The 17,856-nt window shown below is 39.3% G+C and overlaps 1 protein-coding gene across 2 annotated transcripts in view; it reads right to left on the minus strand.

Moving 5' to 3' along the window:
- pde3b (phosphodiesterase 3B) overlaps positions 1-17,856 on the minus strand; it is a 43,106-nt gene that overhangs the window by 17,251 nt on the left and 7,999 nt on the right. The window lies entirely within an intron of this gene.

Consider the following 17,856-nt stretch of genomic DNA (forward strand, 5'->3'; position numbering starts at 1 on the left):
ATTTTGTTTGGTCACGGCGGTTTTTGATGTGGCTCTCGATGTGTGGTTGTCATAATCCAGTTAATCTGACTACATTTCCCTCATAGGCTGACACAGATTAACACAAAATGGTTATGAAAAAAGAAAATTAGTGCAACAGTGAATTTACATTAACCCCATACCAAAGATGAGTAAGTTACTGACAACAAAGGTCAAACAACTTTGATTATGTGAAAGTGCTGAGCATATCTTTAAAGTGACACGAAGGCGTTGAATAAGACACTATCTATATATCAGAGAAATAGCTAGCATGATAGCAACATTGCATTAGGTGTGATATCATGTTGACAGATTTTCTAATTTCTATATCATTAATTTATCTGTGTGAAATAAAAATCAACCACTGCCTCAATATACATAATATTTACTCTCCCCCTCCCCCCCACACATTTTTGGTCAGTTGCTTTACCGAGTCAATGCAAGCTGTCACTCTCTGCCGAGTGGTTCAAAGACCAAATTGAAGTTAATAGATGACGAAAGTATGAACTAAGCAGCTGCCCGTGCAAGTTGGAAAGAGGTAAAGTACATCCTCCCTGTGTCGTAACCAGTCAGACAATCTACAGGACCAAAGACTTGTAAAAAATCTTTTTGCATCTGTGTTGCTTGGCTCACCACCAGCCCACAGGTCAACAGGCCCAACGGGAAAACTCATGGTACTCCAGATGGCTAGTCGGCCAATGGCTGTCACCAGTGTTGTCAGGGCAACCTGGCAGGACCATGGAAAATTCTTTGACTAGGGAAAGAAGCTCGTGTAAAATGTCATCCCTCTCTTTCACACTCATCTACCACTTCACTGGACTGGTGTTGTTCAGAGTCTGCCCTCAAAAAGCCGGCACCTATTAGTGTAATTTGGAGTATTTTTAAGTAATACAATGACAAGATCTGTTTCTTTGTACACTGCATTGTTATTTCGCAGCAACTCAGTGAATTAAAAAATAAAAAGAACACAACCAATGAAATGTTAAAAATTCTAACCATCCCAGGCATGAACAAGTTAACAGTTACCAGTCTCATATCTTGTTAGTCTGGTTGTAAAAAATTGTTCTGCAAAACTTCACAAATATCACAACAGAAAGAATTGAACAGCAGAAAACAGCTCACACATTACACTATTAAAAACTGTTTTTTATTGTTATATTTTCACAAATTTTCACCCAACAAAGTAACAAATCTTTAAATGGCACCCAAGATTTTCACAGTGGAAAACTTCATGGATATTTATAGGAGCCAGCTCAATGGGGAGACACCCAGGCTAATGAAGAGCATGAAATAGGCTTTAGAATCAACGTCACGTCACACTGCATTCAAGGTATTTCAGAGGGCTGATCTGGCGTACTTGTTGGCAATTTGTTAACATATAGAAACAGGATGTAAATGCTTTATTTGGGGGATTTATCATCACAGGAATTTTCACTAAAATGTACCGTGAACAATCAGAACCGGACATAGCATGCTGGGGTAAGGAACAAAAGAGGTGTGGAGAAATGTTGATGTTAAGAAAGCAAGGACTGGTGGAGAACGGTAGCAAATAGCAGGTATCAAATATTGAAGTTTGATGTTTCTTGAAGTAACAGTGTTTGTCCACTGCAAATTTAAACTGCCAGATTTTGAAAGGGAGTGTTGTAATTTCCTACTTGTTTGAGGAAAGACACACATGTTGGAGTTTAGTTCACAGTTAACAAAAAGGGGTGTTAAAATGAACAACGATGCCCGTCTCTCTTCCATCATAAAATTGACCTAAAACCTAATGTTATTTAGTTAAAAATAAACAGATTTCCATCAGGCATCATTTAGGACAGCTGCACTTGCCCTTAATCTTGGCAGGTCCCGAGGGCAGTTTTTGCCCGTCCGACACTGAGATCACCGTTTGCCCACCTGTCAATGTGACTCCCATTTTATGAAGTGAAACTGACCACCTTATTTGGCTTTAAAGATCCATTCTGAAGACCAACCCATACGTGCTATCTTTAGCTAGCCTGCTACATAGTAGTATCACTTGCTACGAGTATCCCATGCCATGTGATACTATAAGATAAGCTGAGGCAAGTGTGCAGTATCTGTATGGCAATAGGTTACTTGACACCATGTTCCCATCTTCTATAGGAAGCTGACAAGGTAGCGACACTGCTGCTCAGAGGAACTCTCCCACCTAAAAAAAAAACATATTGAAACTAGAAAAGCGTAACTTTTGGTATTTTGCTCAACTTAATACTCCTCTCCACATCCCAGCATCATGTCACATTACATGAGGATGGTAATGTTTTCCACCAACCTGTGAACTAAACAAATAATGTAAGACTGCTAATCTTGTAATACAGTAAGCTTTGAAAACTGTTTATCTACATGCCTTCATCCACATAGTAGACACACCCTGCTCGAGGTCATAACCATGACCTTTGTCACAATGCAAGATACAGAGAAACAACTTTCCTGCTCCCTCCTAGCCTTTGTCTCCCTCCAGACAGCCATAGTTGTTGTTTTGAGGTTTAGGGTACATTAATTCCAGTTTCTGTGTTGAGTTACAGATGCTTTTTTCAAGTGCAGTTTTGCAGCCACAATTAGTGTTATGGGGTAGATAGTAGTGTCTCAGTAGTCATGTAGTAAAGAGAAATCAAATCAACCAACTAGTCCCCCATTTTGAGCTCCCAATATGATGTCACCGAATTTAACCTATTAAATTAAATTAATTTGTTACCGAAGTTAACTACATCTGACAAAAACTCGTAAGACCATTTGATCTCGGGGGACTGAAACTAAATCTCAAAATTCCTGCAAAGATAACACTGAACAGGCCGAAGGATTTTGGACAAACCAAACAATTAATCAGCTAAAACACAAATTCAACATCCAAGCCTGTCTGGTTTACATCAGCCAAGGTTGCAGCGGAATGAGTAGCCCGCACAACTCTCTCATCTTCTTCCTCAGGGGCATAGCGTGTGGTTTTACTATGGCGTTTTGTTTACATGAGTCAGGAGACGTACAGCACACAGCCTATGGACACACACCCACTAATTCCTTTGAAGCAGAAAAGATAGCTGTTGCTGTCTGCTTCCTGGCTGTTGTGAATTTGTCAGCCAGCTGTGTCCCCAGAAAAAAGCAGATGTACCAGAACAAGGCTGACAGAAAAACGGAGTTACAACTGCACACCATGAACCATTTGGGAAGTAGGAAACTCGATGCGCTAAACCAAGTTGGATGGTGCTCCTTTCCCAAAATGCCTGGATACAGAAAGGGTCCAATTTGTCAGCTGATCTCTGAGAGGTGAAGATGTACACTTTGCCTTATTGTGAAGGAGGTTGGGGATTTGGGGTGGGAAACCCAAAAAAGGATGAAAAAGGCACAGAGGCCTAAAAGGCTGCATCTGCCAAATTTGCAGACACGAACGCAAGGGTGTTGGGTGAGTTACGGTGAAAACAGGCTCAGGAAGGGAACCAGACATCAATCAGGCTGCTCCGAGGCTGCAGGTGTGTCCTCATTTCAGGAGAAAGCTTTCGGAAGATACTCAAGGGTCCCAGCATACCTTACACATCGTCGGATTTACTGTACCTCTCAGTTGACCTAGGGTCACTTCAGCATCCTCTAGAAAGAGACGCAGCAAGGCCAATGATATAGATGGATGACTAGGTTGGTAAGAGCTGTATCAATTGAGCAAAGATAAATAAATCATGATTACTGAGCTGTTTTCATTGTTAATCAAAACAGCAAATATAATTTTCTTTTTACCACCTACAGAGATAGTGGTTGTCCATATTTACCGAAAGTTCACAGCAAAGTTTTGCGTTTTGCCTACATATTTAACACTGTGATGCAAAAGATATGAACCATGTACACTCATCTATTCATTTTACTTAACCTATTGTGGTCACTTGTAACTCTAAGCATGAATAGGCTCTTAGCATAAAATGGTGCTTTATCTTTGTTCGGGTGCATTGTGTTGCAGAAAATGCTTTAAAAAAATCAACAAGTGGAACAAGCAACAAGACTGAGCAATGAGATTGTCAGCACCTTCTGTTATAGCTGTTGAAAGGGAAAGCATTGTTAAAAGAAAAAAAAACAAACTCAACTTGCCACAACAAAAGTTTGAGACGTCATGTGCTACAAGATGCTTATCAGTGCAGATGAAGACTAAAAGTATTTTTGAGCCCATCCCGGACTGACCTGGACGTCTGTCAGCAAAGCATTCTCATGACCAATGACTTTACAGATGCATGTTCACAAGAGGAATGTATCACCATGGCATTTTTTAAAAACTCTTTCTACATGAAATCAATTCAGTTGTGCTGGTTGTGGGTGAAACAGGGCTGGCAGGTACACACCTGCATAAGTGAAAGCAAGGCTGTGTAACTTTTAAAAGAAGAAATAGTACCTTACAAATGGAAAGTTAAAATTAGAAGCAACAAAACACACCCTCTCTCAATTCAATACACTCAGAGGTTTTGTTGCTACAGGCTTACATGGTCTGGTATGACCAGTAGCTTATGATGGCCAATGTTAGCAAACTTCAGATAGATATTGTTGTGTAAATGAAATTACTGAGTCAGTTCGTTAAATTTATGGCTCTTTTCTACTTGTGCAAATGTTACACTAAATTGTGCCGTACGGTACCATTCCGTAATTGACATTTGTGGCTACAGCAGCCGCTGTTCAGCAAAAGTTAATTGATTGATTTAGAGGGACCGATCAGTGTTTTTGACATAAGGTGCTTTAAGTCACAAACAGCTAAGAAAAATCCTTTTTGTAAAAGTAATTTAATAAAAGCTTAGAATATTTAAAAGAAAATAAAAATGCACTTTTCATCCCACGTACAAACCATGAAGTAAAAAATTAAAACAGAAATGGAATCAGCCACAGTGCCCAAATAAATACTCAGGGCTTCATACGTGTACACCAGTGGGAGGAAAGCCAAAGAGGTCATATTTGGAGCTCCTTTTAAAGAAATGGGACAGCAGCTACTTGGCATCTGCCACGCTTGATGTTGAGGAGAAGCCACAAAAAAATGTAAACTTAAGCTTTGCCTTTTACTTTACTTTTATAAGACATGCCTGCTTTTATAAAATTAAGATTCATTTTTAATTCTTCCTCAATTTCAGTTAAAAATTTCAATGTAAAAAATGAATCGTTTACATTTGATAAATGATCAAAATCTTATTCTTACATTTATATTGTTGTCTGTTGTTGTTGCCATATATTTTCTTCTCCCCATATTTGTTTCAAAGAAAAAACATACTAGAATTATACAGCAATATTAGTAGTTCCGCATATTGTCAGCAGATCATATCCTAAAGAATTATATTTAGCCAGTTAGTAGTCTTTCTTTGTCAGTTTATTGTTATCAAGAAAAATATGTGATGTTATTGTGACACTGGTTGTTGATCACATGGCCCATCCGTCTTATATAATAAAAAATAAAAACACGACAAAAACAAAGTAGCTACATTGCTGAATTGCTCTATCCCTATGAGCCAGGCCGCAGCCTCAGATCCTCAGGCAGGGCTCTGCTGGCTGTTCCTGAGTCCAGGCTCAAGACCAAAGGTGGCTGAGCTTTTCCAGTCAGGACCCCTCTGCTCTGGAACTCCTGAGGGTCTAAGGCTTGCTGAATCTTTAAAATCACTTCTTAAAACATATCTCTTTAAGAAAAGCCTTTGATTTATTCTAGTTTAACTGTTTAATGTCTCATATTGTATTAGTATTATTGTTCTTAACATAAATTAGCTATGGGTATTTTATTCTTTAATTTGCGTATTCTTATCTGTTTAAATTATTTGCCCCAGTGCGGGTAATTTTGCAATATGTCTGTTTTATTGTTAGTATTTATTTTTACTGATGGGGGTTTTATTCTTTTTTTATTCCTCCTGAAATGTTTTAATAGTGATTCCGGACATGTAAGGCACTTTGTAACTTTGTTTTGAAAAGTGCTGAATAAATAAAGTTTTATTTAGATTTAGATTTAATTATTATTATTATTATTATTAGAAATGGACTGCTATTACACCAAAGATAAAGATAAGGGTAAAGACAAAGATAATGAGGTAAATTACAAGGTGTATTGTATTGACATGGAATTTGTAGCTTAACAAGAGATAAATATCTCAATTTAACTGTCAGAACTGACTCCAACAGATGAAGAGTGAGTCAGTGCTAATGCCACAATCTGAGTAAGGTCAACCCTACTACGTCAATGATGAACTTTTTCCCACAATGGTGTGTTTCATGCTCCAACGGCCCGTAACTTTTCTCGATTGTATTCAACAACAAAAATCAGTAGGCAGCTACTAATGCTGGCAAAATACAGCCTGCACAACACTTGCAGTGTTTTTAAAGACCTACAAAACCATAAAAAGAAAAACAGATGAAACTGTGTTTGAATCTGACTGACAACATCTTTGTGTTTCCCTTTGCTTCCAATTCTACTGTGTGCTGTCTAGCAAATCAGAAATGCCACAAAATATGAAAAATATAATCTTTTAAACTGCTTGAAGGTAGGTCACAGGATTTGTTTGGACATGGTGTTTGAAACTGTGTCCCTTATATTCGCAGCTAAGCTGCTGCTCAGATATACTGTAGGTCTTAACTGTTTATGGAGGACTTGTCACACAAGGCAGTCTACATGACACACAAATATTTTAAACAAAGATTCATTAACAAGAGTTCAGCTTGTTAAAAGTGAATCAAGCAATACTAATTTTTTATTAAATTAAAATCAAGTCAAATGAGAAAAAGAATGGGCCTTTTTTAGATGACAATTTTCCACAACAAAACAAATTCTGCGCAAAGGGATTTAATCCATGCTTGACTTTGGCCCCACATTTACTGGAAACCATTCAGTAAATTATGCCCCTATAAATAGTTGGAGGCAGTCTGCAGTGCAGGCTATGTATGCAGGTTACATTTTATCTGAGCTTATATTTTCTGTTGACCCGGAACGCACCAATTCATTGCTATCACAAGAGATTGGCAAGAATATAGGCATGTATGACCTTTGGAGAGTGGTGGCTGAGAGCCCAAGTGTAAATACTCTGAATAGTACTTCTCAAAGTCCTTTCTGCTGACACCGATTTGCTGATCTACAGGTTCATATAAATATCCCAGGTTTATCCAGTGTTAACACAAGTAATTATTAAAAGCACTGTTGACCTTGTGACGCACAGAATGTACAATCAGAGCCTGACGAGGGCTTCATATGTCATCAAAAACATTTAAGCAGCTGTTTATCAAGTTACAATAAGTAACCAGATCTCCTCCTCCTCGCTGTCTCTCCGTTTTGTTTTTCCTTTTCTTACAGCTACATTTCCCTATACCTATATCAGCCCAAAGGTTGGTTTCCAACAAGCCGTTAAAAGTTAGCATTATCAGAGACTCAATATATGCCAGGGGACAAAGGTGATCTCAATGCCAGTGTTTTCTGTTGAGTCTGTACCCAGGCAGCTGTAGACCAGACAGCTGTACTGTGCAAGACTAGAATCTAACATCCTACGCACACACACACACACACACACACACACACACACACACACACACACACACACACACACACACACACACACACACACACACACACACACACACACACACACACACTTTTTTGGCAATACATTTTATCATGTTTGGATATTATTATTTTTTGTTTTTTTTACTCCCCAAACTCTTGAAACTCTAAGGCAACATTCAGAACGACAAGAGCCCTGTGTAAAAAACTGTAGCCACCCCATTCATATCAATGACCTCCACACTGGCTCTGGCACAAACAACACAGGATAGTCTGTGAAAATGTTAAACCTCAGGCTCAACTTTCACAACAATGCAATACGACGTCATACAGCAACACAGCAAGTTCTCAAGTCAAATATGCACAAGTACACATTCCAGGTAGATTACTTTGTAATGTGAACAGCATAGTTCTAGTGTGTACGTCACAATAGTATATCATATCATAGTATTATCACCTGCTGTCTAGTGTTTTGGCATCTGATAGGCCTACAGTATGTTAACATGGAGCCAATCTGATAACAGTGAGGCTACAATCTGTTAGTTGAATAGAACAGTAATTGTGTCACTTTACGTTTCAGTTCTTGGGAACTTTAAGTAACGGGTCAAAGCTGAAAAAGACAGACAGAAACATTTTGGACATGCTGGCTACAAATGAGGCTGTTAATTTGTGTATAAATTCAGCGCTGAAGTGATTAGAACATTTTGAAAATTGATTGTTTAAGTCATTTATTAAGCAAAAACGCCACAGTGCTTTTCTTGCAATCTTTGTTAGCTCAAGTGTAAGCTCAATAGTTTGCATTTTTATAGTTTGTAATTTGTTGTCATTTTTCTATTCTGACAGGTATTATGGCATTCTGAAAACAAACAGTCCGTACTTCCAGCATATTCTCACTTACACTGTTTCTATCAAAGTGCAAACATGTGATGCATGTCCTTCACACGCAACCTTTTTTGACCACTGTGGAGCCCAACACCAAGCTATAGTTCGGAGGCTGGGAGGCCTGAATACAACAGGAAGGTTATACCTGATATGGACATGAGAGCTAGATGAGGGAGGCTCAATGCCTTGTAAGGGAACATCTGGTTTTATCATGGAATCAGTGCAGGCTCCTCTCATAAACACAACCTAACGCCTGAGCCCTGGAGCTCTGGCCAATAACAAGCATGTGAACACAAACGCCATCCATCAGAGCTGAGCAGTGGGAGGAGGAGTTAACAGGGAAGTAGAAACAGTGAGACAGACACAAAGAACAGTGAGAAAAAACACCACAACAGAAATGGTGTTAAGTAAATCATTTACAAGCAAGGGGCCGACACTGGCTGTAGGCAGCTTCTCATTTCTACTTTACGTATCACATTCACAAAGCTACCATTACAGCTGAGATGGCAGGGGGGTTAAAATAAAGGGGGGAAAAAAAGCTTAAGAAGCTTACAGTTGTACACTTGTCAAGTTAAAGGTCAAAATCAATACGCAAGGAGCCACTCTGAAGCGCCTTGACATCTGTCAGCCGAGTTGTTGCTCAAGTTATTTGAGAACACGCTTAATGACTTATGGTTATACAGTATGAAAGTAATTTAACCAAATTCAATACACTATTCTAGGCAAATTCATACAGAGTCTGTTTGTGTGCTCCATAGCAACAAAGGGCATGTTGCAGCGTGTCCTTTTCTACCCTCCTGATCGTAGTGTGAAGGCATGGGTTGGATCACAGAGGTAAAGGTCAGCATCATACGGAGCTACTACATGTACTTTTCAAAAGGCCTCATAGCTACCAGGTAGGTGGTCTGACGTTTCGAGATGGATTTGTTAAGCGATATAAGATAATATATTAAGTAGCTCTCAATACAATTTGAAAACATTTAAAGCTGCATTGCTTATACACTCGCACAAACAGACCCAAAGAGAGTTTTAGGCCTCATTTAGGTTGATATTTTGGTTTTACAGCTGCATATTTACTGTATGGTTCAGTCCGCTCTCATCAACCCCTGTTTCTAGAAGCAGCACCAGGAAGCTGTTTTCAGCCAAAAAAGCTAACGAAACTGAAAACAATTACAGTACGCTTCTCAGAAGTTGGTGGAGACCAAACCAGAGATAAAAAGAAAGTGAATATTACACTCATATCAGATCAGGCAGGAAATGGTTCAAACGAGATAGTGATTTTTCCTTATGTCTGCTGGATGTGTAAGTAGGCAACTGTTTGCAAACATACCATTACAACTTTTAAAGGTCATAATATGTCAAAGCTGTGTGTCTGTAAGCTCGTTTTGGAGTTATTCTGCCCTCTAGTGGCCACAAATCTAAGAATGCAGTACAACAAAACTGTACTTCAGTTCTGTCATTTTATTCAGCACAGATGCTTCGGGCACAACGCCCTTCTTCAGTGTGAGGCAATTACCCACAAGTGTGCAACAATCCACTTCCCTTGGTATGGCCAGACAATGGACAACTGAACGCTTTCTACTACAATGTGTGGGCATACTTTAACAGCAACCCTGCTGATAGTTTGCAACACTATAACATATCAGGGATAAATCCTACAGCAATGTAAAAGGCCAAAACATGTCTTTTGTTGCAACGTCCAAAAGCAATAAATTGATGTTTCATGAGAATAATCCACCCTGGGTTGGTACAGGGGTGGGGTGTTTCGGTATTTCACATTGTGGAGTCCCTGGTGTTTAGCGCACACATAATGAAGTGAGACTGTCATCCTGCCATGAGGCCAGTACACTCTCGGAGACAAACATGGAGAACCTGCTCTTGGAGCAACACAGAAAAGAGAGAGTCTAAGAGAGTGAGGCCACAAGTTTTATGAATCAAAAGGAGAAAGGAAAGGTAGACCAGTTGAGTTCAAGACAGTGTGAACAAAAAATATGCCTGAAATGATGCTGTAAAGCTGTATGACATATACATACAAATAGACACACATCAATATGTTATAACCACAATCAAAGACATCCAGCAGTAAAAAATAATACTGTAAAAGTTCACTACTGCTCCACCACAAAAAACAACTTTACTTTCTGCCTTTAAAAATGATTGCATCAACAATATTTGAATTGAACTATAATAGAAATTAGCACAAAAGCATTTCAAGTAGACTATTTGGAGGTGACCTTCATCACAGGATGCTGCAGTCACATGACTCCTATTTCAACAACTGAGCAAAGGATATCTAATGTATTTGTAGGCACTTATCTTCAGCTATTGATGCATTCAACAAACATAAATTCCTGAGCCAGCCATTAAACTAAGTGAACAAAACGCATCCTAAATGGCTGTTAAAAACTAATGTAAAAAAAAAATGAAGGCAAAAATAAAATTGTTGTAATAAACTTGACATGTAACTGCAGTTGGAACTGACAACTGAATATATTTGTTGTCTTTTTTATGTGATAAATCTACACTTCCTTACATCGTGCAGCTTACAGTTTAAACACAGCGTCACCGGGCAGGAAAGGTGGCTTTCAGAGTGACTGGGGTCTTTCCCCTCAATAACCCATCTTAGGAACGAGCAGACTCAGCAGGCAGTGCTGACAGAGTGCGGGTCAGAACATAATGCTGAAACCACCAGAGATCAGCATTTTACATCTGTAAGTATAAACTTAAAGCTCGGCAAGCTCTGCCTACATCACCTGAGACAGATGCCACATGGCATAAATACTGGAACACTGGCTGACTGTCAGATGAGTCAGAGTCACACAAACAAACCCGAGGTAGGTTTACTAAACAGAGCTAAGGAGAGCAAAGGTGAGGCCTACATGTACCCAGTTTACCAAGATTTGTGTTGTATACAGTCCTTTTTTTGGCAGAACTTTAAATTTCTAGGTATTAAGATGTTGTGTTTAAAGTTTAAAAAAGGGCAAGTAGAAGAATAAAGCGAGAGCTAGAAAATGTAAATTTGCTGAGATCATAGAAAGAAATCAGAATCAACACACACGTGGCATCCATTTGCACACACTGCACAATATATTCTACACTATTTTTGTCTCAGACAATCTCAATCCGCTTTGTCAAATAACAATCTACATAATCTCTTTTAAATTCCAATTTCTAAATGCCTTTTTTAATTCCATTTTTACAAAATGTGAATTGTGACAGCATTTATATCACTCTCTGTAGGTTATTATCACGAAGCATCTGACACACTGGATCCTGGATCAATTATCTGCAGTATCATTGTATATAATATCGACTTAAGGGAACCCACAAAACATTTGATTGCAGTTTTTTTACTCTGAGGTTTGTTTTGGAGAGTAGCATTTCCTGAATGTCCTCCTGAATGTGACCTTTAGCTTGTTTCTCTTGCTGATCTGTTGCTCCATGACAAGCGAACACATACTTTCACTGCAATATCTGCATGGGCTACCTATTAATGTGTCTAAAACATGATAAATGATCTTTGCTGTATACACAGACTACCTCTATGTAGCACAGTTTTAGCTTCAACAAACAATTAAAGGTGATTATTTACCATATTGATGCCAGATCTGGTGCATCAGATCAAGCACTTCTCATTAACAGGTGCAATGTGTAATGATTATGAGTGTGTCTTTCGAGAATACTATGATTAATTGGTCTCTGTTCCCTAATGTGGCTGTGTCAGCAGGCGAAGGCATTTCACTATAGAGGAAAGCTGCAAGTGTAACGTATCTGCAGTTTCTGTGTGAGGATAAATTCTTTAATTCTTTTTCTTCTTTTTTTGTACAGTACAAGTATATATCAGTACTGGGTGATATGCCAGATGAAACAGTACACCGGTTTTAAGTTCCCATTATATATAAATGAATATCCCACAACTCACTTTCTTTAAAGCAGTAAAACACCATGACACACAACAATTTATGACAATTTGTTTATTAATTGTGCAATAGGACATTTGAGAAATATCTCTTTAAAATATTTTGTTTTGAAAAGGAAGCAATGTTAAAGTTGTTGGCATATATTTTTATTTTTAAGTTCGGTTTTTACCAAGTTGCAGTTTGCACAATAAACACAGCTTCATGCATTCTGACTGTTTCATATATTGTATCATTTTGTTCTTTTTTTCTTCTTTATTCTTAATTTGCTTTAAGCCTGTCTTTTGGCTACTTGTTTCAAACAGCGAACCTACATTTTCAGATCACTAAGCAACAGTAACACAAACCTTTCTATATGATCACTATGCCCGGTAGAGTTCACCGTATGACGCAAATACTGCATCTTTAATCCATGCCTACCCCCAGCTAACTACTGGTGTCTGCAGCCAAGCACCCAGTGCCTAATACCCCGTGTCTATGGTGCTATGCCAGGGTGCCTGCTGTTGATATGTGCCATCAACTCTACTTTTGATCCAGTTGATCCTTTGATACAGGGTTGGGACAGATAAGGACAAAGGAGGGTCACACTACTGCAGGCAATCATCGCAGAATGTATTGGCAAGAGACAATAATTCAAAGCTGTTATAGCAAATACATACAGTGTCTCTTTATCAAATAAACAAATTCATCTTTTTCACTCCACAGCATCAGGTGGGCCCAAGAAGCTGAGGCGGATTCTGTGTCTTGCTGTACTCTTTCAACAGTTTCACTAGTGTGAACTGGTCTTGTGCTTGAAGGAAAGTCTCTTTGGCCACTAAACCTCTGGCCATCAGGCCAGTCAATCACTCTTCAAAAATTCTTATGAGCATATCATGTCAAGGCCTTCACGGGGAGCAGGAACAGTTTGGGGTGGGCCACAGCTCTGACTGTATCTGAACAGCACAGTGTGCATTCGCTGCAGAGGGGGTGTGCGATTAAAACCCTGTGCTCTCCACTCGCTCGCTCTGCCATCACTGAGCTCCATATGACTGCTGCAAACACCTATCTCTGCCCATAGACCCCAGTCTCTGCTAGTGCTGGTTTATCTCCAGCAGCAGCCTGCGTCAGCCATAATAACTTACATCACAGTCTTCAGAGCACAGATGCAGCAGACACGATTGTCTTTAACCGTATATAGGCTGGTAATGACTGCACCGTTGCGCTCTAACTTTTCACGCGTAATAAACAAGGACACCGACTCAGGCAAATTATTTCGGTTCAGCACAGCTCTGACGTAGATACAAGTATCACACTGCAACAAACATTAACTTAATTCTTGCTAAGTGATAATTTAACAACAAGGTAACTGTTCATGAGTTGTGAAGAGAAGCACAGTATTATTTTAACCTGAAATGTAGATGAGCTTTTTGTTTGGTCCACTCTAACAGGTCAAATTTCGTATGCTGTCACAGGAGAGGGAAAAGCACGGGGGGAAAAGAGAGAGAGAGAGGAGGGGGGAGATGATACAGGTCCCCGGGAATTGATTACGCTGAACAATGGCGAGCAGATCAAGAGCAACCTTGGCCGGATGGGGGAGATATCACACAGAAGCTCGGAGTCAGAGACTTTCGTCACAAAATCTATCTACAAAATCTCACTTACATTATGTGAGGGGAGGGGAGGAGGGGGGGTCTGGCATTTGTGTCTGTGTCTGTGTGTGTGTGTGTGTGTGTGTGTGTGCGCGCTTGTGTGTTGGGGGAGGGGTGGATGGGGGTTAAAGTGAGAAAGAAAAGGAGACAGCGACAGACTAAAGAAAAAGTGAAGAAAAGGGGGTGGGGATTGGCTGGGAGCAGTTTCTCCAAAAAAATTTGTCTAAAACTTTGAAAGATTTACTTTTACCATAAGTCACTGCGAATAAATTGTGCACGGTTATTGTAAATGGCGATCCTGTTGGTTGAAGTTAGGGTTTTCATTGCAGTGACTAATAGTGCTTCTCAGTTTTGCCCTTTTCAGTGGGATCTGCCCTCAGCAGCTAAACACACACAAGCCCTCCTCTGTAGCTGCGGCTGACGTCAACCGTCACTTAGCAACAGCCTTTTGGTGTAAAAGCAGCAGTGCTGACACCGTTTTCAAAAGAGGCGCACAGAGAAAGACAGAAAGAAATTCAGAGAGAATGAGAAACAGAGATAGAGAGAATGAAATGAGCGAGAGAGAGAAGCAGAGGGAGAAAGTGAAATTTTTGGTGAGATTGCTGTGTAATGTTTCGATCAGGATGCAATGCAAAAATGATCATTGTGAGCATTTTCTGTGCAACAAACAGCGGAAATCACTCTCGTCTGACCCTATCTTTTAAACTATCACAACAAGCTTTAAGATTACTGAAGGAAAAGATGATGTTTTATCAATAAAGTTGTCTGGAGACTATTCACAGTCAGTAAAACCGATGGTAGGTGTTCATTTAAATAAATTTACTACGTGCCTCACCTCTATTTCTCCGTGCTTAAATTCCCACAGCAACAATTTAAGCATGGGCGCACACCATCTATGTCATAGCACTCTAATTTAACCATACCGCCCCTCAGACAAACCTAACCATGCTCTCTCTCCTTCTACTCTCAGCCCGTCACTGGACTGAACAAACAGTCAACACATGCAAGGTTCAACAACCTCATCCTGAACTTAAAAGCTCAGCCACCTGAAATGTTTGCATTGTTGGGAACCTTGTGGTGTAATGAAAATCATTAAGAGACTCCTAAACTCCTGAACTAAAAAAAAAAAAAAAAAACGGGATTGTGTTGTAGCAGCTTCGGGAACATTTTGTCATTTCTTATATAGCCATTTCACATTTGCCTTTTTTTTTTTTTCATGTAGTGGCAACAGGCAAAGTATGGTAGGGTGATACGACAGCTGCAGGAAAAAGGTCTAATTAGCCCAAACTTAGTTGATGGCAGTGGCTCGGCATCCCCCTCTTCTGTCCAACATTCTGGGCCTGAACAATACACAAACTCGGCCACAAATAAGCTTTGTACAGATAATAATACAAGCAGATAGACGACGTCAGGACATCACATCAAGGCTCATTAGAGAAAAATAAGAAAGAGGGGACACGCCGCACAGCTCTTCTTAGGCAGCTCATCAGAGCAACAGAAAAGCCATAACCCTAACTATGTCTTCAAATAATAGAAATTTATGGACTATTTCATTAACAAAATGTTAAAGGAAGAAGCAAAATAAAACTGTCTGTAAATACTTTGTGAGTCCTCTTTTGATGGTGTCTCTTCAGACACCACAGTCATTAGGCTAAGCTCTGGTAGACCTATCATGAAAACTAAAGAGCTGCAAGCTAATTGCTGGTGATCATGACGCAAACCGTTGCCAGGGTAACCCGAGTTTTGGAGTACCCGCTCCAGCATTTCCTCATCTGTTTGCACTCACACCAGCAGGCTGACAATGCAGTCGCTGCATCCTGTTTCACTCTGCAGTCAGCCAAACACACAGTACCTCGCTCAGCTTAACCCTTTCTACCGGTCCTGCTGCTGCCGATGAAAAATTCAAAGCAGCTATGCAAACTAGTTCTGACATTAAAGAAAGTGGGATGAGAATATAACTCGCAGAAGCTGTCACTGCCACCCATCATGACCCAGTAACAAGCCAAATTTTAATCAGTACAATTCCCAAAGTATTACAATTATTACGTACATCTCAAATAGAGATATTAGAACCACCCGAAAAAGCTCCATTGCACATACAGGCAACATTCATAAATGCTGATTCAGCTCTTGATTTGGCATTCAGATTGGCATGAGACTAGGTAAAATGTTTACCTACTATCAAAGCTACCTGCGGCACCAATGAGGAGTTGCTAAGCAATGAATTAGGACATCTTGGTCTTGATATTGCAACTGTTACACAAGCTCCTAAACATGGCGGTTAACTTCACACGTCATTCTCCTTCAGTCAAACAACAGCTCAGGTAACATTTCATCAAATAGAAATATATTATAACAATCAGCTCAAGTCAACACAAGATTTCCATTTTAATTAGAATCCAAAAATTATTCAAGTGCAACATAATTATTACCTGTATTATAACTGAAACTGCAGATGCCACAAAAGATGTGATACTTTCAAGCTGTTTTACTTTACATAGACAGAGAGACATTGTTCACAGCATTGGTAATATCAAGATCAAAGTTTCCATGAAATAAAAAACACACACAAAACCTGCAGATAACATTACTCATTAAATTACCTTTATTTTAAGACAACACACTTTTTTGCTCGGTCAGCACAGCTCTTAGAAGCTACGGCTCCTTTCAGTGAAGTTACATAAAATGTATAAAAAAAGAACAAAACCTAAAAATTAGGTTATCCTAGTTATCTTAATTAATCTTAACTATTATTATTATTTTTAAATAAGAAGAAAGAATATGAGCAACAATGCAAAATTACATTGTGGTGTTCTCTAAAAGCTTCCTGACGCATCCTGAGCATGTGAAGAGTGGCACAGCATGCCCAATAAGGTTTACTGGAAAATAAAACTGAATGATTGTTTCAGCACTGACACACACACACACACACACACACACACACACACACACACACACACACACACACACACACACACACACACACACACACACACACGTTGAATTTAACACACATTCAGACAGTGGTTTAGTTTTGATAACAGTGAATCAAAGTCAGAAGAGCTAGAAGACGGTTTCACTAAATACATTGAGGCTTTCATCTCCACAGACAATACAGATAAAGACACTGAGGATCCAAAACAGTATAAACAGTGCGTAAGGTACAAATAAATGATTTTATCTCATTATACCACTGACAAAATTTACCACATTATTATAACATATACCTTTACATTTAGGCTGACGCTGATTATAAATATGGCTCCTACAATACATACAAACTTATTTTACCATTTGATTTAGAGAGAATAACTCCCTGTCTATACTACTACAATATTGCTGAGGTTGAACTGGTTCAATACACTTACTGCTGACAATTATAAAAACAGTAAAATATAATATTTTAAAATACAAAACAATAAAAACCTAAAAAGGCTACAGCTTTATATGATTTTCTGGATTAATATCCTAAGTGGTCTGTAGTACAATTCTGCATGGCAACTTCTTCCACCTAAAGAGTCTTTCTATTGCACACCGCCTGAAGACGGACAATTTCTTCCTTTCTCATCACTGCTGGAGGCAGACACTATATTCTACAGGGCGATTAATAAGACTTGGCATTTTTTTTCTTCTTTGCAATCACCCTGTGGTACGTCACTGGGTTGTGACGTCAATGTTATATCATTCCACATGGCTTTACAGCAAGCGAACGTGACAGCTGAGAGCTGCTCTGCGTTTTCACTGCTCTCCCTTCCAACCTTTCTCTCTGCTGCCTGCTTCTCTGTTCTTGTCTGAATGGGGGGTTAGTTAAGTGTATTATTTACCGCTGCCTGCCCCCCTGGAGTGGTAACCACACAAAAAGAGGGTCTTCTCCGTGAATACAACATTGCACAGCACTGCCTCA

Source organism: Dicentrarchus labrax, unplaced genomic scaffold, assembly GCF_905237075.1.
Source record: "Dicentrarchus labrax unplaced genomic scaffold, dlabrax2021, whole genome shotgun sequence".
Lineage (NCBI taxonomy): Eukaryota > Metazoa > Chordata > Actinopteri > Moronidae > Dicentrarchus > Dicentrarchus labrax.